At 38.5% G+C, this 24,191-nt stretch overlaps 1 long non-coding RNA gene across 5 annotated transcripts in view; it reads left to right on the top strand.

Annotated features, from left to right (window-relative positions):
• Positions 1 to 24,191, top strand: part of LOC140607066 (uncharacterized) — a 571,123-nt gene that overhangs the window by 532,817 nt on the left and 14,115 nt on the right. For 3 of the 5 annotated variants that reach the window (XR_012009217.1, XR_012009219.1, XR_012009218.1), the window contains one exon: positions 9,074 to 9,388. This is a non-coding gene — a long non-coding RNA (uncharacterized lncRNA). Of the gene's footprint in view, positions 1 to 9,073; positions 9,389 to 13,666; positions 13,843 to 24,191 lie in introns of those variants that run through there. The other 2 variants (XR_012009215.1, XR_012009213.1) reach the window with 2 other exon arrangements.

Genomic DNA, 24,191 nt, shown 5'->3' with positions numbered 1-24,191 from the left:
AAACTCATCTTGTGGGAAATAAAGAATTAAAAAGTAAAGCTTGATCAAGTAATAAAATCTGAGTTGTCAGAGATGACAGATGATTCTGAGTTCAGCCAGGAGCCTGTGATTAGCCTACTGGATTTAGAAGCTTCATCCAGAGGAACACTGTACAACTAAAGCTAGAAGATCTATTTTACTAAAAAATTTTTATACCCTAAGAGCAAAATAATCACTGCTTGGTATCCTGTGAACTGTGGGTAACACAAAAGACCAAAGGTTACTTGCTTTCATTTATCTGTGGTGCCTGGTGAGCTTTTGGAACCAAAATATGTTTCAGGGGTGTCTGGGTGCCTCAGTCCGTTGAGCATCTGACTCGATGTCAGCTCAGGTCATGATCGAGATCTGCATTGGGCTCTGTGCTGGGTGTGGAGCCTACTTAAGATTCTCTCACTTTCCCTCTGCCCATCTCACCTACCCCCCCCAAAAAAAAATAAAATAAAAATCAATAAGTGCTGTCAGAGCTAAGAAAGATACTGGCACTCATTGAGGCATGGGGAGAGACAGGGAAGCAGCCCTGGTCCCTCCTATAGGACCAGAACTACCCAAGGGACATCCAAGGTGACTGACCACGTTTATTTATGACCATATGTGAGATGCTCCCCAAGACTCTCAGAAATATTTGGGGAAGCTTTAGATTGAGCAGAAGCAGCAAGTGTGTGGAGGAAAAGAGATCTAGGAATTTGCCCTTTAAAAATTACAAAATATTCAAGTCCTATGGAAAATTCAGAAAACACTCATATCCAAGTGCCTAGAGCCCACATAAAAGAGTTGTGACTATCTCGTCATATTGGCTTGAGATTCCAACTTTATGCTTTGTTTATTAAAAAAAAAGTAAAACATCGCAGATGTATCCATGTTCCCTTCGACCTCCTCACAGGTACTTTTTACCATCAGGGAATCCATAAAAACATACTTCATGTGTTCTTTTAGATTTTGAATGTTAATAATGATAGGTCATACACAATTTAAAAAAAATTTACTTCACTTCAGAAAAGCATTTGATCTATTTATTTTGTTTAAAATATTATATAGTGTGCCATCGTTTGAACTATGGTCGGTTTATGCATTTGAGACACATGTATGCTGTTGTTGCCTTGAGCACATTTTTATACACAAGCTTATGATATACTTCTCAATGTTGTCAATATTCTAGAAACTTCTACTATTCCATATGGAATAAAGTGCAAACCTGTCAGCATGGCATTTGGGTTCGGCCATAAGGACATGTTCAGACTTTTATCCCTTGTTATTCCTCTCCTCCCCTGTGTTTAGGGACCATGGTCATGTCACTCCAATGGCCATCCCATGAACTTTTCTCTGGCCATCTCCCTAAAATCCCTCTCTCTGCCCGGGGATACGTATCTTTACTCTCCACCCGAGACCAACACCACTTTCCTTTTGGAGAACTGCAATTCAGTTTTTGAAGCCCAGACTCATACTTTTTTTTCCACCCCAACTTCCAGGTGGATTTAATCTCTCCCTCCCTGCATCTTCCTGTTTTATCTCTATTACATAATTAGTTATACCTGGCCTTCTACTTCAGTTAGGACACATGTGGGCCTTCCTGGGCTTTGATCTCTGGGCCATCCTTAGCTCCTTCCCTAAAGTAAAAATTAAATGGATAAATAAGTGAACAAAGTAAAAAAGAGGAAAAAAAATCAATCAATGCTCAATGAAATGGAAAGCAGAAGGTATGGCTAATCTGAAAGCCACCGTGGTGTTCCTTAAAACCCAGAAGCCGGTCGTGACCGCATACCTCATGGCCATCAGCTGTGCTCTCTGAAATACAATTGTGAAAAATGACAAGCGAGGGGGCGGATGAAAAGTGGTCCAGTCAAAAACACCAGCAGACGTTGTTGACAGTAGGGGGCAAGGAGTAGGAGAAAACTCATTTTCTGTTACTGATCTCAGACCTGGGTGCGCGTGTGTGCACGTGTGCACGCTCATGCACATTCCTCCAGCAGAGGAATTGATTGATTCACAGGTTGTTCTTGGTGGGGCCGCTTGAGTTGGAGTCAAACCTTCTTTTGCGGGGTGGGTATGGGGGGGGGGGTTGAGGGAAGTCCCAGATTGAGAGACGTGGGGACCCAGGCACTCATCCCTGGAAGCGCTCCAGATTACAGGAATCCCCCGGTGAGAGCCAGAGCCTGCTCCACCGTTAGAGAGAAAATCACTCGGCTCCCCCAGTCTTTTGCGTCCAATTTATGTCCAATTTGCAGACTTTCAACATTGCAACCTCACAGTTCATAAAATCAAACTCAGCCTGGGTAAGTCTCCAGGTAATGGATTTAGGATCACGGGAGGTGTTACCTGCAGTCCATGATGGGTAACTTTCTTGTTAACTAAAGTCCCTTTAGCTAAATGAGTTCCAGGTTTAAGTCTCCCTTTCTTTTTTTTGGCAGGGATTTGGGGGCTGGGGGTGGGGGTAGGCGTAGAACTTTATTAGGCTGCGCGTGGAGAGCTTTTCATTGCAAAGGCAACAGGGGAAAAAAAATTGGGATAAGCCAGTCTTTGTATAAACGGAAGGTGGTGAAAGGAAGGCTGTGTATGGGGGCTCTGGGATCAGCCCAACGGCTCCACTCGGCTATGGAGGGACCCGGGGAGCTGTGGCCCTGGGGGGGGCGGGGTAGGCCTGGGGAGGCCCAAGGCTGGGGAGCCCAGGGCAGACACTCAGCATCTTTCATCCCCTCCTGCATCCTGGCGCTTAGCGCCAATTCACTTTCATCCGCTTGGCCCCCCTCCTCCTCCCTGGGGGGTGGGGTGTTCTCATCAGCAGTGGGTTGTGGCAAAGCAGGCCATTTCATAGCCTAGGTGCATGTCTGAGCGTGTGCAAATACGCATACCCTAAGGGAGCATCTGTGTGCGCTTGCACTACCAATTACGGATCGATTCCAGAAACCTCCAGGGGCCTATCCCTCCTAAGATCAGTGGCCCTTTAAATGTCAGGCTCAGAAGTCGGGTTAATTGGATGTCTTATGTTTTTAAAACAAGTCATGTTTGAGTCACTCCACTTAAAAAGCTAATAAAATGCTATTTAATTTGGGCCTTCTGTTATTCCTTAAACCAAGACTAGCCACTTCTATATTTTATTTCTCTGAAAAGTCGTTTCCCTTATAAAAATCGCATGGCTGCGTGTGTTTCGGTGCTCACCTGGATGCACACATCTCTTAAATCCTTCTTCACCTTGCCCTCCTGCTCCCCTGAAACTCCTCCTAGGCCCCTCTGTCTTCCTGGGTTTTGCCAAAGCTACCATTCTCTTTTCTGATCTCTCCGAGCACCGCGGTTTTTGTTTTTGTTTTTGTTTTTGTTTTTTTCCCAAAAGAGCTCAGAGGACTGTATTTGAGAGAGACAATGAGTATTTGATTTAATTTGGTGGCCGGATAATCTACTTTCACTAAAACAGGGACAGTTCCTATTCTTAGAACTTTCAATTAGAGTTGTGTCCTTCTTTCATTTATTTTTGTTGTTGTGTCTAATGGAAATTGTCCTATTGTTTCACACATTTGTTAACAGAGGATCATAGATTCCATCATGGAAAGATTGTAGACCTGTGGAGCAGTGTTGACATTTTATACATTATTGAGAGATCAATAAATAATAGACTGGCTTTTATGGTATTATAGTATTTTCCTTTATCAGAAGACATCTTTGATGGGATCAAGTCCTGCATCAGGCTTCTCCTTCTGTCTCTCTCTCAGTGTCTCTCATGAATAAATAAATAAAATCTTAAAAGAAAAGAAGATATCTTTGATATATATTTATAGACATCATTTATGTCTACAGGAGACATGTAGTGCTCTGTTTCCATTTTCTCCATTTATACATCTATAAGATGGAGTTTTGAGCTTTGTTTTTGTTTTAAACAGATTAGTGGATTGTCTAAATATAGGAATAATACATATATACCTCCTAACATTCTATCACCAAATAGTTGCTCACAATGTAGTGGGCTTTTTTTTTTTTTTTTTTTTTTTAAGTGGGGAGAGGTTACCATAAAATCATTTTTGTCCTGTGGCTCTCAACAAAGTTTAATGAGAGCAAACAATATTTTTTTCCTCCTTTCAAAAACCCTACATAGACTCATTTAACCTTCTTGAGGCTGTAGAAACACTTATCACCAGTTTGAGAAAGAGCTTCAAGGAAATATGCTAGAACATGGAGCAAATGAGTTGCAAAGGTCCTGATATCTGAATCTTATGAATGGACACAAATCAGTCACCTGGGAAAACCATTCAATAAAACAACCATGGAATGACTTTGATGAATTATTGCAATTTTCTCTTGCTGATGTCATTTCTCACTTTCATCTGGCTTGCTTTTGAGGTCAGATCTGCTCCTTCTTTACACATGGGTGCTGTTCTTTGCTCTCCCTGGCTCATAGGAGGGAATGTGGAGACTGTCTGAGAATCAGTCTGTTGGCTCAATGCCTTGGGTCTTGTGAATAACCAAGTTTCATCGGGAAGGAGCTATCACCATGCAGGGCCTCAATTTCAATATTGCCGTCTATGAATTTGAAGGGAAAAGAAGGCAAAGGACTTACTGGAAAATTCAAGTTACCTCTTAGTCATGTGCCCTTTGGAAATTAAGCTGCTCTCTCAGAACTTGGACTCCAGACCTGTCCTTTGGTTTGTGTGAAGCATCTGGAGGGGAACTGTGAGCCAAATGTGGTGTCCTGGGTGGGAAAGGTGGTTAACCTGATCCCAAACACCTTTCCCTGCCATATGCTCCTGAGTATCTTAGAGTTTGCCTTTCCAAGCCAAGCATCAGAAAATGTCTACAAGATGAGGTTGGGACAATTATATGGTGGTGGCGGTATCTTATTTTTAAAGAAAAGATGGGGGAACTCTTAGGTGTTCAGGGTTTGGCAAACAGATTTAGCAAAATATTTTAGATTTAGAAATGGGGAGGTACTCTCTCCCTAGAACATTTGTCTTTTATTTCTGTTAACAACATGAAATATGAGTTAGAAAATGTATTGCTTTTAATTCATCGAAGCTCTATTTGTTCAGAAAATCATTACAAAGATAAATATTAGAAAGAAGATATCAGTAACTAGAATTAATATGATTATCTTTTTAAAAAGCAAGTGAACTAACAAAAATAAGTATATATAACAAATGTAAGTTGTTGGTCACTTGTTATAAAAACAATATAGAATGATCAATTGTTTTCTTATAAGATCAAGATTAGCCTTGAACTAAATTTGGAATTAGTTCTTTACTAGCTGGGGGATAATATTCAACTTTTCTGTGTCTTTTTCTTTATCTGTAAAATAGAACTAATAATAGTTCTCATCTCAAACAACTGTTATAAGAATAAATAATTGATGTAGCATATACAAAGCATTAAGCACAGCTGAATAAACATAACATTTTCATTTTAATTAGATGGAAAATGACATTAATATTATCTCATCCAAAATTGTCATTAAAATATACCCCAAAAATCATAGAAAAGTTTTACAGAAAAAATATAGGACTATAAAAAGGAAAATACTAGATTTTACTGTGGAATATGAGGTTTCCTTTCAGTCATGAAACAATATGCTATCTTTATAGATTAGGAGATTTAATATTATTGTGATATCAGAATATATATAATCCATTGTGAATGTTTAGGGTATACTAAATGTCAGCAACTGTGTAATTATTAATATGTGTGTGTATAACCTGATTATTATTCATATCAACTCAGTGAAGAAGGAATTATTTCCTTTAACTCGTAAAAGAGGATATGGGGGCATTAAGAAAAATAACCCCACAAATCCATACAGCTGATAATTAGAGGGATATGAAATTGGAGAGAAATAAATTAGTTTCCAATTTGAAAAATGAATGCGACTTTGGAGTTGTTTAAATGGTTCAAAATTAATCTGAAAAAGATAAGTCACTAGAGCAACCAGGGTAATTTTCAAATAAAGTATAGTGTATGTACAATTACCTTAACAGGTATTCAAATATGTTATAAAGCCATGAAAGGACAGTTTAATGGTACAGAATCAGGTCAAGAAACAGAATCAAGAATAAATGATGGTTTTCTTAGCTTGTTTTTTTTTTTTTAAGACTTTTATTTATTCATGAGAGACACTGGTGGAGAGACAGAGACAGAGACATAGGCAGATGGAGAAACAGGTTCCCTGCAGGGAGCCTGATGTGGGACTCAATCCCAGGACTCTGGGATCACGCCCTGAGCCAAAGGTAGACACTCAACCACTGATCCACCCAGGTGCCCCTTTGGTTTGCTTTAAAATCAGTTTAAAACAAATTACTGCATCCAGATAATTTATTGCATGCAAGGAATTATCCCAAGGGATAGGAGCTGGAGACTTGGAAGATTGAAACAAGGAAAGAGGCAAAGCCAATATAGCATTATTTGGCTGATAACTCAAATGGGCAGCCGGAACTGGTCCCACTGGGGATACTCTGAGGAGCCATGTACAATACATCTTTGTCACTGACGAAGCCAGAAAAGTAGTGTATCATCTGGTCTCCTGTCCCACACACTGATCAGGGGTTGTCCTTGGTCAAGGGTACTATTCACTTATACCTACAGATTTGCGTGTGTGTCCTAGTGGCTGAGTAGTTTCACCATGCGTCCTATGCCACTGTGGTGGAGGAAGTCCTGGGGCTGAAAAGGAGAGATTTGTTTTCAGAGGAGACAAACTACCCTCAGATCTGAGTCCACAGAGAGCTGCAGCAATGGCTCCAGTATGAAATGGTCTGAAAAGATGGGTGAGGTCAGAGAGAGATTAGATGCAGGGAAGTAGTTTTTAGTAAGAGTGGCATTTCAAAAGCACTGCGGAAATAGCATTTTATTTGATTATAGAGTTAGGGAAAACTGGTTAAAATATGAATAAAACTTAAGTTACATAAAGTTAAGTCCCAGGTGAAATAATAATTTAAATGGTAGAAAACAAAAATACTAAAGGATTAGAAGAAAATACAGGTGAGTAGTTTTGTTTGTTTGATTGGTTGCTTGTTTTAGTTTTTGTTTTTTGACAATTTGAGGGATGGAAAAGATTCTGTTGCCATAATATTTAAGGCTAAAAGCAACATAGGAAAATACTACAACTAATTTTTTGAAGTTTTTAGAAAGTTAATCCAAAATAGCTTTGCTCTTCAAAAGTTGCTTTCTTCCTCCAACTAAACAGTTTTATTAAATTAAATAAACATATCTGAAGTTTGACTAGTTAGTTGCCAAATACTCATATCCACTCTCTGCTCTAATATACTGTATTTAATATTGTGTATACAGCACTTAGTAACTTAAGAGCCTATGATCAAAGAGAGATCTAGACCACCCTTAAATGTATATCTAAAATCTAGATGAAATTTTTTAAGATCAAAGATTTATACTCAGAATCTATTAGAGGTGTGGATCTGTAAATGAAATATTAGAGAAATTTAAGAGTAAAGTATTCCCTTCTTAATTTCACTACTATTTGAAAATTTTTAAAGATTTTATTTGTTTATTTATTTGAGAGAAAGTGAGAGAGCACTAGCAAGGAAAGCAGCAGAAGCAGGCTCCCTGCCCAGCAGGATGAAGCTGGGCTCCATCTGGGGCTTCATGGAGGGAGCTGCATCCAGGGCTGAATCCCAGGCTCTATCCTGGGCTCCATCCCAGGACCCTGGGATCATGACCTGAGCCAAAGGCAGATGCTTAACCCACTGAGCCATCCAGGTGCCCCCAATTTTTTTTTAATACAGTTATTTAAGACATATCTTTTTTTGTTACAATTGGAGAACCTATGATGTAGTGGTGATGCCCACATTTGTAAAAATGAATAAAATAATTTGGAGAATTTAAGCAATTCATCAAATACTTATTGTAACCACCAGGGTCTTGCATCCGTGCCTAATCATGTGCCATCAGAGAAGCATCCTTTTGGTCAAAGCGATAAGCATATTTGATTATTTCTATACTTAGCTTTTATAATTTGATACAATTTATATATTCAGAAGGTGGCTAGCTTAACACAGGGTAGGATAGGTGTGTTATTAGGCACTTCCATGAATGAACCATTTGCAACATACTCTCAACTGAACAATGAATTTGAATTTTTTTTAAAATTCAGATTCAAATAATTTTTTCAACTTCTCTCTATTACAATCTCACTTTTACAATTAGTGGGAAATGGACAAAATCCTCTGAGATGTTTTAAGTGGCAGACTGAGATCTCAACTAGCAAAACAACTTTAAACTGTGTCATTTGTCAGAAGAATGCTGGGTAGAAGAGAAATAGTCCTCACCATGGAAGCCTACGATTGAGGAATTCCTCCAAATAATGTATACCTGGAAGCCTGTTCATTTCCTTAGTGTCTTTCCTCATTCACCTAGTTTTTGTGACCATATTTTTCTGAAATGAATTTCATACTAACTGGGACCAAATGTTTCCATTTGTGTTTTGTCACTGACCTGCTTTTGATCTACTTTGAGTACTAGCGAACACATTTGATGAATTCCAAAACAACTGAGAAATTAGGTGAGGAAAAACATCGGCCACAAATTGATTATCTAGTGCAGCATAAACCCAAAGAAACTCACTTTTTTAAATTTTCCAGGTTTGGGACATTAGGGAAACATGGTATTAGGCAGAATTTGTGATGCTTTTCTCCATGGACCATGAAGGGGAATATCATGAAGGGGAAATGATCAACAGCTAGAATTTGTACTGGCTTGTGTGCTTCTTTTTCCTTTCAGCTTGTCATGTTCTTTATAATTTTTTTTAGTTTAATAATATGCAAAGCCTTGAATGTGCAATGCTCTCATACTTTCCACTGAGCTTCAAAGAAAGAAAGCAGAATGAAGCTTGTTGTAAACTTTTATTTCCATTTTCTGCTTTATGTAACCTTATTTTAGTAGCTCCAGTAAAATGTAACCACATTAACCAACACTTAATTTGGACTCAATGACGAAAGAAAGCCAAAAATAGCTTAGAAACAAACAAAAATTTGCAAAGTGTATGTCTGCCACTACATCAGATGCTGTCAAGTCGTAATTTTTTTTTTGGTTTTTTTTTTTTTTTTGGCAGGAAAAAGAGCAAAGAGAAGATGATTGAAACTCATCGATAGATGTATTTGGGCACGCGAGCTTAATTATTCTCTCCCCTCTCTGCTGTGGTAGTCGTTATGTAAAGTTATGAAATAAAATGAAATGTGATTCTTTGTCTAATTCAAATTAGCTACATTATTACTAGTCACTTCTGCTTTCATGTGAGGTTAATTATATGTTCAATTTATTAAAAGTCATGGGGTTTTGCATAAATTAATGAAAGTATAATAGTATACTTTGTATAATGTCTGAACATACTGTGAGAGTTTGATAATAAAGGTGATGGTGGGCTAAATTCAGTGTTCTTTATTTATTTTTTTTTAATTCAGTGTTATTTAAACTATAATCAGCACCTGTGTTTTCTTTGTACCCATTTATCAATCAACAACTGAATCGATTGTGAGCCACTACAAAATACTTTGATGTCTTACAGCATACGAAATAACTTTAGATCAATTCTTTTGTCTGATCCTAACAGTTGTTCATGGCATGTGGTATTTCAAAGCATGTTAGGGATAGAGCTGGGGATTGATTGTTGATCTGTGACTCCAGATCCAGAGCATTTCTAGAATATCCAAATACACTACATGTTTACATTATATAAAATACGCATTGTTGCCTATTACCTATTTAAATCTGTATGGTTGATAACTACATTTACTTAAAATAATATCCTGGGATTTTAGCAAATTAATGAAGAACTAATATGTTAACTAGGTCCAGGACCTAGTTAAAGTAGGATGTGTATTTCCGCTCTAATTATGTATTGTTATGTATAGTTTTTGGTAGGACGAACTTACTAACAACTTAGTGGTTTAAAATAATAACCACTTTATTTATCTGCCACAATTCTGCCTTTTGATCAGTGCTTTGGAAGCGTAGCTCATGTTCTTCAGTGGCATAGGTAGGGGTGGGGGTTGTGGGGGTGGCTTAAGGCTACACTCCCAAGCAGGCTAACTCACATGGCTGGAAGGTTGATGATGATGGTTTGCTGGAACGCAGATGTATGGGTTGGCCAGTAGCCTTGGTTCACACTTCTGCCTAGATTTCTTGATTCTTCCCCTGCTGTCCCCCCCACCCCCAGGCCTCTCTGTGTGGTTAGCTTGGGTTTCCTTATAGGACTGGGTTCTCAGGGTAGTTAACTTCCAAAAGGGCCAGAGCAAAACTTCCTAAGCTTTAGGCTCAGAATTGGCACAGTGTCACTTCTACTGGTTAATATGATTCACTGGGCCAACCCATATTTGAGGGGGAGAGGACAACGTGAGGGTGAGCATGTCGGGAAGTGTGTTTCACTGGAAGCCATCGACGTATCATACAGAAACTTGCGCATAAATGTTCATAGCTTTATCCATCCCAGTTTTACTCTGGAAACTATCCAGATGTCCTTCAGTGGATGAATAGCTAAGCAAACTGTGGTGAACCCATACTATTGAATCCTACTCAGCAATAAAAAGGAGTAAGTGCAAGAACTTGTATTAATCTCAAGGAAATAATTCGGAGGGGAAGAAAAAGCACAAATCTCAGGATATACACTGCATGATTCCATGCATACAACATCTGTGAAGAATAGATTAATTGTTGCCTGGGGTTAGGAATGGGAGGTGTAGGTGTAACTATAAATAAGTTATTGCAGAAAGCTTTGTGATGATGCTATAATTGAGCACCTTGATTTCGGTGGCAGCAAGAGAAACTATACATGTGATAAGATTGCGCAGAGCTATACACACATACACATGAGTGGGTAAGTCTAAAATATGTTGTGTGGATTGTACCAATGTCAATGTCTTAGTTGTGATACTGAATTCTAGTTGCACAAGGTGTGGCCATTGGTGGAGCTGGGTGGAAGGCACATAAGAGCTCCTTGTACATTTCTTTGTGATTTCCTGTAAAGCTTTAATTATTTTAAAATTGAAAGTAAAGAGGAAGAAGAAGACCACCCTTGGGTTTGGAAAGCAGTGAGGGGAGTTTATGCAGTCAAAGGACTTTGACTCAACCCTTGGCACGTGTTTTATAATGTGCCAGGATTTTGTTCCTAGTCAGGTATGGTGAGGCCAAGAGATCAGAAGATGGTTATTGGTGAAAAGATAGTTTGTTACTCACAGTTCCCCAGATGAGGGAACAAGCATCACTCTACATGGACTGTGAGGGAAGCAAGAATTTTCTGTTCCCTCAAGGTCTGAAACGATTGGAAAAGAGAGGACTTTGATCAAACAGGCCTCGCAAGCTTCCTCCCTATTAACCCTGCCTAGCTTACAACCCAATGTAGTTGTCCATGGTGATAGCTCCGATGATAGTTCCATTCCTGGAGCAGGTCTTCTATATAAATTATTTTAGGCATTTGAGGGGCAGGTTAAGTGCTTTTCCTAAATCTCCTGGGTTTTGATTGCTTTTTAACTCAAAATAATTTTCATGACAAAGTGACCCATTGTGAGGCAGCCTGCCCTTGGCTGCTACAGGTCCACACAGGAAAGTACCAAGGTCAGTCTGGAGGCTGAGGGAGTATAGAGAAAGTGTGGACCAGAGCTTTTATTGTGAGTTTAGCAGGAAGGAAGGAGTGAGGCAAGGTAAGCAGCTGAACAGGTTTAGGATTGGACCGTTTGAAACAACTTCTGGCCGACTCTGGCCTATAGAGGTGGTCTCAAGTTGTTCCAAACCTGGCCCTGAGGTGATTAAAAGCAGAAAGAACAATAGCTTGGTCAGTGAGAAGTTGACAAAGAAGGTGATTGAACTCTGAATTGTCTGGTTTGCATCTCAAAACTGTGCTCAAGGGCAAGTTGATTGAGGTCTCTAGGAATTAGCTGACCCTGGAAGTCCAGTCTCTTCCCTCCTGGGGTTTGTAAGGTTCCAAGATGTGAAAGCATCCTAAAATAGAGAAAATCAAAAAACATGATTATTACGGTATACCACTTCTTAACAGTTGTACCAGCACAGTGTGATTTGGCAGTTTGAGCCTCAGTTTCTCCCTCTTTATAATTTGGATAATAATTATAATGCTTAACTCATAACATTACCAGGACAGACAAGAAGAGTCTACATCAAGCCCTTAACAATGGTGCCTCGCATCTACTAAGCACTCAATGAAATACGCTAATAATATGCAGGCTTGGACTCCTCACAAAGCACTATTTGGTACAGTGATGGGTGGATTTGGAGGTTTCAATAAATCTTTACCCAAATAATCTATGTAATAGTAACTAATGTCATATATAGAAATCTGTCCTCCTGAAGCAAAGATCTTTTACTCTATCCCATTTTCGGTTATGTTATTTATACTGAATTCCAGGATAAACGCCAAAGGGGAATACATTTTTGTAGCTAAGAAACTCTTAGTACTATGATAGGCTATAATGTGTATATAAGACAGTTATTCCACTGATGGAAACTGATCTGGAAATTGCATGAAGCACAATAAAAATGGATATTCTGACTTTGAACATCAAAGCCCTATGGTTTCTTCTGTGGCAAGTGCTAGCTCCAATCCACTCTCTATTTCTAAGAAATAGGTGATTTTCAGGGGCAGTACACTCAGGTTGCACACAAAAACCCGGTTATATTCAAAGGTTTAGCTCATTTTCTTTGCATGAACATAAATCCTGTTTTGTCAGCTAGAGAGGGTTAAAAGTCAATTGGTAAATGGATGGCTTCACCATTGATCTGTAGGACTTCATGGGGGCATCCAGCTAACTATGGCACCCCTCACCACTTCATAAATTAAAAACAATCCATAAATAACTTACTCCATAGTAGGTGGAAGAATGACATTTCAGGAGGCGTGGGGATGGCAAAGAAGGGGCATTTCCCTAAAAAAATGAAAGAGGCCCCTTGAAAGATCTCATAAGCATCACTTAATTTCAGTGAATATGACAAGCTGAACACAGGCCTGATAAACCCCCAAAACTATATAAATTGCCCAAGAAAATTAAGATACAAGTGATCCACTTACATAAGATCTGAAGTCAGGTAACTTTACAACTGCACTATATTTTCTGCAATATGATATGCAATTAATTCTTCCTTAAATAAACAAACTGATTAAAATTTCATTATGCTGACATCTCACAATAAGCCTGGATCCAGCGAGCCCCTTTCTTTTTGCTTATGTAAGCCTTTATAATTAATTCTGGATTTATGTCATTTGCTGGTCAATGTTACAGTCACCTTTCTAACTATTTAAGCAATTCGAAAGCTGTCGGAGCTCACAGGAGCCACTGAAGCCATGGGTGATGGCTCCCAGTTTTAATCTAATCCTTATTTGGTGAAGTTTTATTTCCCCCGTGCTGTGGCATTTTCTTTTAGCCAAGCAATTAAACGTTAATGTCCTCACTTTTTGCACCACGGTAATTCCATGATTCGATTTTTAGCCAGACAGAGGTGGCAGCATAATTTTGTCTAATTCACAGCCTACTAACACATTTTACCATTTAATTAGTGGTTTTTTTCCCCCCCATTTCAGCCCCCAAAACTATTTTGTCATAGTTGATAAATTTAAACTCTTAGGTTATACAAAGATCCTAAGAATTGTCCGCGTCATTCGGCGACCCTCACTTGTGTCGTTACTTCCTTCTCTGAGCAGGTGTTGGCTGGGCTCCAGGAAGGCCTTTCAGTGCCACACGTGGAAGGGGCTACTGGAGGGTGCATCTCCGAGAAAGCAGGAGACTCTTGAGGACCTGGTGGTACCATTTCCCATCAACCAGGTAATATGCGAAGGGGAGTCAGAGTCAAAGCCTCACTCTGCACTTGGCACTTGAGGTGAGCTGGCGTTCCCTTTCACACTTGAACATGTGGAATTTACACCAGTTTTTAGATTTGTTCATATACATAGATGTTTTAAGAGTGGCCTCTTGAGGATTGATCTTAAATGGTATCATCACAGAAAAGAAGGGTAGTGAGAGTGTTAGCTAACAACAGGGTATCATAACCTTGCCACATGTAAGTGTATCAGGTCAACACCTTGTGTGACTTCAGTCTACACAATGTTCTATGTCAACTGCATTGCTCAATGACGCCAGGAAGAAAAAACAACAACAAAAAAACAAAACCAAGAGTGGCCTCTCTATGGAAACCAAATAAAATCAAATAAATCATAAGCATGTAATTGGCACTTTTATCTCCCAGAGGTAGGGCATTTTTATGAAGTCTTATCTCACAAAGATTTCTTCTCTGGACCTCTCTCTAGTTCCTCCTTGTCGACACAGGTTACAGCCCACTTTGAGGGTCGGACTAGTTTTCTGGGTTTGTGAGGTCTCGCAGAGAGATACTTCTTTTCTCTGAAAAATTTCCTTGCTTCTGATGTGGACGTTCCATTTTCTTAGCTAGAGATAGAGATTTGTGTGTGTGTGTATGTGTGTCTGTGTATGACTATTCATTGCACCAGTGTATCATTTAATCCTAAAACAAGTTATAAAGTCTTCCAGGGTGAGAGCCAGACATTTTCTGTTTGATTTTTTTTTTCTTTAGTCTTTCACTGTGCATAAATTATGTAGGCTAGGAATTCACGATACAGCCAGAGGGAGCTATGTTCTATTCATTATTTATTCTGATCTCACTGTGTTCTAAGAAAGGTTTCAAGGTGGCGTCCAAGGCAGTGTATCTGAACCTGAATAATAAATTATCTTGTAACAAATGGCCTTGCACTGTACACTCACATGATGGTTTTATATCGTTTTCATTCTGTTTAACCTCACGTCAATTCTGTGCACTAAGAAGCTATATGTCACTGCTCTACAGGTTAGGGAAAAGCAGCTCATGCTTGAAGTCCTGAGTTCCCCCTTTTCTACTGGATGCCTCTCATCCCTGAGGAAGAGTAGTTTTCTTTTTCCCTGACCCAGTGCATTAATCACTCATCTTCGAGACCGTTTAATGATACGCTGAAACTGATTATTTGGGAAAGCAAACAGATTGATATTGGTGTCACGGTTACAGAAAAGTGGATCGGTCACATGTCTTATTAAACGCTAACCCACAAAATTCCCAGTGAATTCCCTTTTGAATTGCATATGGATTGAGGGGAGATGATATTTTTAATGGGGGGAAAACAAATAGAAAATCAAATTCTGCAAAGATTGTTCAGTTGCTTTCAATATGAACGGACGCTTCTCTGTTCTGGGGCTGTGCTTGGGATTAAAGCAGGTTGATGACAACCAAGAATTTCCGAGCCCCCAGAAAGAGCCGTAAAGCAAAAATAGGTCTACCCCAAATGGGAACTTAGAAAGGATTTATTAAGTAGCTTAACTTTGTTTACATGGATAAATGAGCCTTTCTAGAAAAAAGTTGTGTCTTTTTTTTTTTTTTTTTTTAACTCAGATTCTAAGCGAGCCAGCTGCAGATGCCTTTGGGATTTTTGCAGTGTCATTATGAGAAACCGTCTGTCTAGCTTTCTTTCAAAATCTCCCGAGCTCTATCCAGGTGTTGAGATTTCAGGATGTGCCCTTCCTACCATCAGCTGCGCAGGATGGACTCACCCAATGTCAGCACCTCGTGCAAGAGAGAAGGCTCTCTTTGTATACTTCCTCAAGGCACCTCAGTGTAGCTGTCTCATTCTGTTTCAAATTAACATCAGTGGTCATTTCCGCTGGTTATGCTGTGTAAAAGGAACTCTATATCCTTCAACTGTTCTCCATTTGCAGGGCACCATGGGAGGCTGTTAAGATATGCAAATTGTGTTGTCTCAGTGTGCTCTCCTGGGTCATTATTCCCCCCTTCCTTTTAGGAAATCTAAAAGAACATGTTAGAGTTTGGCTCTTAATTCTGGAGGAAAAAGAAGAGTGACTGGGTTCTGCCCATGAATCTTCTCTTGAGGACTGATTTTCTCTAACAAGATTGAATGCTACACTTTTGGGCATATTGCAGGGACCAGTGAAATTGCATGGTGCAATCACTAACGCGGTCCTTATATACACTGAGAAGCGGTCACTATTGTAGGTCGTTTTGCCAATTATTTTTCTAGAAATAAAATTTCCCCAGAGAATGAATTCTGCAGAAATGATCTGTAATTAGTTTTAAGCCGCGTCGTCAATAATCGAGTCTTTATCTCTGTGGCCTAATAGTTAAGGATATGGTAGGCACAAGGCTGCCCGAGTTCAGATGCTCACTTCCATTGGCTATGTGATCTATGTTGCTTAAAATCTCTAAGTTTTGGCAGCTTCATTTTTAAAATCAAGATTATAATGGAGTGCCTGCGTGGCTCACTTGCTAAATCTCGGCCTTCAGCTCATGTCATGATCCTGGGGTCCTGGGATCCAGCCCCATGTTTCTTTCCCTCCCTCTCCCTGCCACTCCTCCTGCTTGTGCTCTACTCTCTGTCAAATAAATAAATACAATCTTTAAAAAAAAAAAGATTATAATACCTAGCTCATGCTCTGTCATAAGATAATGTTCCTGTCATATGATCATCATTCATTCTAGGAAAAGCTAATATTGTTATTGTTATTTAATTGCTTTGAGGAAAATAATTGGTCTGTTGAATATTGCTCAACCCGCGCCTTATTTGAGGATTTTTAATGACACATTTCTGCATCATGGATCTGATTGCGGCTGAATTTACTGCATCCACCTGTTAAATATAATCAGTAGAGAATTTAACAATAACTTTCTTATAGTAATTAAGCCCACACAGTAATCCTGTTTTTAGCATTGTGGAAGTAGAAGAAAACGTGATACAGACTCTAGCAAATGGCCTCTTTATAAGGTATAGTTCTAATTTAAGTACTCTGTAATAGGTCACTAGTGCAGTGTGACAGTGAATTTTCCACCATAGCCCTATGCGTGTCTCCCCAACCCCATCATTTCTCCTCATCCCCTCTTACACCTGACAGTAGCCCCACCTCTTCCCCATCCTTTTTAATAAAATCCAAATTGCCCAAACAGTGGCTGTTAATTCATAGGAACAATTCTTCCTTCTGATAGGACCATCCTTGACCAACCATTCCAGAAAATTGTTCCTGGAAGGCACCACCTGCCCTACAGAAGGTTCTGGCCTCCTTTCCCAAGTTAGAACGCTCCTTTGGAGCCCTCTCAGACCTGATGTTTTGAAAGGAAGGCATATTCATGGTGCCTTTGTTGATTTTTCTCACACAGTAGCTTTCCTTTTTTTAGTATTTTTCCTTTTTTCTCACCTTAAGAAGTATTTCTCACAAATGGCAGCATATCTTTTTTTTTTTTTTAATCACCTGTCATCATTTTGAAAGTAACCATTTGAAAGAACAATGACAAATTACAATCACTGGTAAGAAAGCAAACTATTTCAAACGTTCCATAAATTCGGGATAGGGTTCAGGACATGCTACCCCAAAATATGGCACCTTGGCATATTGAATATTTCAAGTTGAAGGTGTTTGAAAAAATGGCAGAAACAGGCAGGTTACTCTGACCTCCTTGCCTGCTTGCTTTTCTGTCCTGAAGCAGGTCATAAAACATTCATGAGAGAGGTGCCACCCTATATCCCCAGGAAAGGAGCATCCTTATCTCTGAGAACAAAGGGATCTCAAGCAGAATTTGAACAAAAGGCCTCACTGACTTTTCCCCAGTTTACTACCATTACTTCATACTCCTTAACCTGTATTTCTCTAGAACTTCCACTCATCACACCTAGCATTTAAAGTGCACAGGTCTTAATGTTTCTTTGGGGTCTTCATTTCCTTATGGAGGCTCCAGGTCACATAAAACTTAAATAAATATGTATGCTTTTAAAAAAAAATGTTAAACTGTCTTTGTCAGTTTAATTTGCACACCCAGCCAGGAAGCAACCCTAAGAAGGTTGAGGAAAATGTTTCCTCCTCTACATCAGCTTGGATTTAGAGTGTGGGAGATGCCCAGTTTAGAATGAATTTCTAGAAGCCCTTACAACAAAATCTCTCAGTTGGTTAAATGTTTCCATTAAAAGTCAAGTAACTGCTGGCACTCTTTTCAGATATTATAAAAAGGTCCAATATGGAATCAAAACAGGTAAACAGAATCATAGCTTCCCTAGGAGAGACTCAGAGATATCGTAAGTTAAAGGAACTATAAACCAGGGATCATCAAACTAAGATCTGATGCCAAATTCAGCTGGCCTCCTGTTTATTTTGCCTAGGAGTTAAGGATGGTTTTTACATTTTTAAATGGTTGAGAAAAAACATGAAAAGAAGAATTATGTTTTGTGACATGTACATATTCCATGAAATTCAAAATTTAATAACCATAAATAAAGTTGTATTGGAAACAGCCACACCCATTTGTTTGCCCATAGTCAGTCTGCTTTGGACTTGCAAGAGCAGAGCTAAGTAGTTGGGAAAAAGACCACTGGTTCTCAATACCAAACATCTTGACTACCTGGTCTTTCATAAAAAAGGTTGGCGGACTCCAATTACAGACCATTGGAATTAGATGGCCATTAGAGTCCAATTTTCAAAGCTCATTTTCATCTCTTGGTTTAGATGACATAAGAAATTGCTTATATTACAGAGTTAAGGAAATAAAAGTATCATGGGAATTATATACAGTGTAATGTTGATCATGTAAAATCACAATTACTAAATTACTTAAAAAAGAAATGTGCTGGGCAGCCTGGGTGGCTCAGCTGTTTAGTGCTGCCTTCAGCCCAGGGTGTGGTCCTGGAGACCCAGAATCTAGTCCCAAATCAGGCTCCCTGCATGCAGCCTGCTTCTCTCTCTGCCTGTGTCTCTGCCTCTGTGTGTGTGTGTGTCTCTCATGAATAAATAAATAAAAATTTTTAAAAATGGGTAGGAAATATCAGAAAGGGAGACAGAACTTGCAAGACTCCTAACTCTGGGAAACGAACTAGGGGTGGTGAAAGGGGAGGAGGGCGGGGGATGGGGGTGACTTGGTGGCGGGCACTGAGGGAGGCACTTGACGGGATGAGCACTGGGTGTTATTCTGTATGTTGGCAAATTGAACACCAATAAAAATAAATTTATTATTAAAAAATAAAAAATGCACTTTAATATTAACAGTACTTAACTTCAGATTGAAATTACACACATTCTGTCCCCTGATTTTCTCTGCTCTTTTGGGATGTCTACAAACTAGAAAATCAGAAGAAATTAATGAAAACAGTTTTAAATGGAGCTAATTTGTATGACAATCTGTTAAAGTGTTTCTACACTTTGGTTCTGGTACATTAAACAAGGGACATATTTCAGAACTATATCCTTCTAATTAAGGCTCCAAAGACCACATCTAGTTAACTTTATCTCTAAAAACCCATATAACATATTTTTCCCCAAAATAACTTTTAAATTATTAAATACATTTACTAGAAATCAGATTTTAATTCTAATATCTGTATCTTAGGAGTAAAGTAAATGTTATGTTTCTATTATTTTGCTCAACTAGGAGAAATATTGCTAATGAATTAGCTACAAATTATAAATTTTGAATAAGGAATGTAGTTGTTGGAGTTAAAGAATACATTTTAAGTTTCAAATGATTGATGTGACCGTTTAGTTATATATAGAGAAAATCCATTTATGTAAATATTAATTTTGTGGTAAAATTTTTCCACTTTCAATGTTTTGTTTTGTTTTGTTTTGTTTTTTTTTATGAAAGAGGATTTTTTTTTTATAAGCCCCTAAAGTCAAGCTTTTTGCTATAACTCAAGTACACTGAGAAGGGTATAGTTCCAGCAGATGTTTACGTATTTGGAAATGAAATACAGAGATGTACATGAAGATTGATAAAGATGTGCATATATGGGCATATATTCAAGGCCAGCTAACTCTACAGATTTATGTATGATTAATTTAAGTTAAAAGAATTGTACCTTACAGATTTGTTTTTCTGATCATGATTTGCATTGTCAGTAATTTTGTAAATGGCTATCCAGAGAGGACATCTGTTATTGGCTAGGCTGATGTATTAGGCCATTTTGATCATTCTTCATTTACCAAGCATTTGTTTGCCTCCGTTTGCTTGTGGCAGATTGAAGCAAACAGAAACAGGCTTTCAAATCATTATAAAGCCAAGTACTTTTGCAGCGAAATACGTGATGAACAGAACTTTAGGGAGCCAAGTAAGAAACAGATGCATCTAACAAAAGCTGGTCCTTCTTCCAAAATACAATCATCACTTCTTAATTATTGTTTCTTTTTTTCTTATGTCTTCTTTATGATTTCTCTATTCCTTTTTATGAAATGGAAGAACACAGTGGTTTGAGGGTAGAAAATATGTCAAAAATGAAACAAATTGTTGTATGAATGTTCACTGCAAGTAACTCAAATACATAAACTTTATGAATGAAAGAGTATTACGTTACATTAGGCCATGCACTTATGTTTTAAGGGAGATCATTAGGTTGTAAAAATAACTCATGAAAATGTTGATTTTGTTTTTCCTTCATCTTAGTAGGAAAGTCATGAAAATGCGCGATACGATGATAATACCCTCTTCTGCACACCAGGTGCTCCTTTTTTCTCTGAACTTGAATTAAAACCTCAGAATTCTTAGTTGAAGTTAGCAGATGAGACGGACCAGATCCATGCTTTGGACGTGAGCTCTTCAAGGGCAAGGCCTCCTTGCGTTCATCCATCTCCCTCTAGATAGAGTTGCATTCTCAAGAGCCAATACTTAGGCAGCGCTTCCTATATCCCAGACACTTCCATAAGAGTCCCCATTAATTGCCTCATGGACTCCTCTTGATAGTCATATGCCACTAGGGATGATAATTCCCATTTCACAGATGAAAACACAGACAAGGTTTGGTAAATGTGCCCAGGGCACACAGCTGTGAAGTGAGAGAATCGGAATTCTAGCGCAGCTCCAGCACCTGGGTGGCTAACCCAGCAAAGTGCAGCTTCTTTAGAATAACAATTGCTTCTTAAATGTCAGAAAGAGCTATAAATCTGTGCTTCTGAGTTGTGGAAGGAAGCACATGTGCCCAATAGATTTGCTCTTAAAAGCACCTGTTCCTGGGGCACCTGGATGGTTCATTTGGTTAAGCAACCAACTCTTGATTTTGGCTCAGATCATGATCTCAGGGTTGTGAGATTGAGCTCCTATAGGGATCCGTGCTGAGCATGGAAGCTGCTGGAGATTCTCCTTCTCCCTCTCCCTCCACGCTTCTCCCTTTCCCCTTACCCACCTTGATCTCTCTCTGGTGCTCTCGCTCAAAAATAATAGAAAGGCACCTGTTCCTAATAGTCCTCACCCTTGTCCACCTCAACCCAACTTCCATCAAATGCCTTTCTCCCTATGACTATTCTCTGGAACCAACACCATACAATTATGCACTACATACTGTGAGTCCTAGTTTGTTAATTTTGACTGGTTATCTAACCCTTCAAAATATTTTCAGTTTAGAGGATAAATTAAATGTTATCCCAGAGGAATCAGTTACTAATAACAGGAAAGATTTGGGGAGGCCTGAAGTCCCTTTGTAGCACTGCCCCAAAATCCAGCCACCAAAAGGCCATTCATAATAAATGTGAGCTATTGCTCAAGGGAAGCATCAGAGACAAGGTACCAGGACCTCTAAGAAATTTAGGGGGTCTGAGCCATCTTTATATTTTAAGGAAATTCTGTAGGTTATAGGCCTATTTTTTATTTTAAGATGACAGAAACACAAGTGGTTACACATCTCTGCAGTGGCTTAGGCAAGTTTTCATTTTATTGTCTTCCTTTATATGTATTTTTAAACATTATTACATATAATCTCTTTTATTTTTTACAATCAAAAGAAAGAAAGTATTAAACTCACAAAAGTAATTGGAGTCTTAATCTTCCTACAACATGTTCCCAATGTTGCTGAGGGAAATGCACCGAACATGCTCTGTTCTCACTGAAGCACACCATTGTCCTGTTCTATTTAGTCTGTTTCTTTATACATATTTTATAAACATCTTTGGTATGAGACAAAACAGTAATAGTGTGAAGGTGGCCAAGCATGGAAATCGTGAGTAATTGAGAGATACGGTTTAATGGACTGCTGGATTGTTTATGACTTCAAGATAATCATTTGGAACTTAGGAGACAATTTCAGAGACAAAAATCCTTCCTTTTCTCACCAATTTTGTCATCTTGTTACCCAAATATAAAAACGAAAGTTTGAAATATTTTCTGTATATGAGCCATGTTGCATCTTTATCAGCAGTGGATACACACATATTCGACAGGGATGAACGCTGTGCAAAGCCAATGAAACCACCCAACTCCATGTTCCCTGAGAATTTATAACATAGGGAAATGTCTATGAGGTGTTAAAAATAAAAGTGGATTCATACACTACTTGGATTCGGGTTATAGTATAGACAAAACATACACATGTCAAACTGAATTTGTAAATTTACATCCCTGAGTTGTATTTAAAAAAACAGACAAATACACACGTTTTATACATATATACACATATCTATGCATACACACACACACAAGATAAACAGAAAACTTTTGAATGTGTATTAAGTGCACAAATAGTGAATTTGAAATGTACCTTAAAATTAAACAATTCTATACAAATATTTGCTCCATCAGGAAATGAGAGTTATCACAATTTCTGGCAATATTTTTATTAGACATCAAATATAGCCCTGTAAAAAAATTTTCCTCTTTCTGTGTTTGGAGCAACAGCAGACCAGGGAATTTTCAGAATCATTTAAAGATGCCTTCTACGGAAAATATTCTGCTTTACTGATGGTGTATCCCAATCCCTTTAGTTTGAGTTGTTACAAAATTGATCATCACTGGCAACTATGAAGTAGCTAAACATGCCTATATTTTTATCTTCTCGATGGCCAAACTTGTGTGATAGTATAGATTAGTAGACATAAGAAAGGGAAATGCATTTCCCTTTTCAGTTGAGAAAACCTCGTTTGGGTAATGGTGTGATTTTCCATCTGAGGTGGTTATGCAGCCATTAGTCAAGGAGCCCTATAGGAAAGGACGAGATGTTAAGTTTTACCTCAAGATACATTTACAAGTCCTGTTTGGCAGCATTTGCTCTGAGAACAAGCTATGCTATATATTTCAGAGAAATTGAAACCATATGTTGACACCTAAAAAATCTTGAGAAATACCACTGGAGTTTGCAAGAAAACATATAAATATAATCAAATCGTTGTAGAATATGTCTACTTGGACTAACTATAATACTTTGCTTGTTTTTCAAGGAGCTGTATTAGTGATCTTAATGCTATTAACTGTAATACACTGTGACCTAATTTAAACTGACTGATTGAGTTAATATTAAACTCTTCATCTTATATTTCCAAATTGAAATGAAAAGATTTCATAGTACCTGCTTCAATTTTAGTAATAATTATGTTTCCTTGCTGATACTTGGCATCTAGAGCTTTCCTGTCGAAAGACCAGGGTCTTGGAACAAGACTTAGGCCCAAATGAAGCCTCAATAAGAAAACACAATTTGGGTCATATTTAGGCTGGCAACTATTTGATGAACTACCAGCAGACATTCCAATTTCTCCAGTACTCTGACCAGTCACTTCTGCCCACAAAAATTGAAAACAACCCTCAGAAGGCAATGACTTCAATCTTAATTTAAAGATGGACACTTGAGATGAGTTCCTGGTCGCAATTAAATCTTCATTTAAAGCCAGATACAGGACGGTTTTCCTGGAGCCCCAGAAATATACCTATTTGGAGTGAATGTGGTGATAAAATGTTGAGTGATCTTTGCCTTTCGAAGATTCTTCATTTGAATCAAGGCATTAGTGGTATCATTGCCATGATGTGATTTTGGAACTCTATCCACATGGAAAGCATAAAAGAAAAGCATGGTTATAATTTTTTTCTGCATCAAGTTGAGTTGGGAATTCTGAGACAGAGACCTCAGGAAGGGAAAATCCCATGTCATCATCTAGTTCTTGCTGTATCTCCCAGGGATTTCCACTTGCTGCTGTCACCTATGAGTCTCCTGATCTCTATTTGCTGTGACCAGCACAGCTGAGTGCTCTTGGTCAGCTGCTCCTCTCTGTACATCTTTTTGCTGCTCTTGTTGTTAGTTTAATGGACTATTTGATATTGAATATAAGGACATTTTGTGAATTCAGTTTTTCACTTGTTTCTGCCACACACTTCTTCTTTTCTTCAAATTTTACTTCATGAGCAACACATTTCTCCTTGCAGATCAGGTCCATCTTGCCAATTTT

Source organism: Canis lupus, chromosome 16, assembly GCF_048164855.1.
Source record: "Canis lupus baileyi chromosome 16, mCanLup2.hap1, whole genome shotgun sequence".
NCBI lineage: Eukaryota > Metazoa > Chordata > Mammalia > Carnivora > Canidae > Canis > Canis lupus.
Note: the sequence above shows the minus strand (reverse complement) of the source record. Positions and strands in the feature narration are given on the sequence as shown.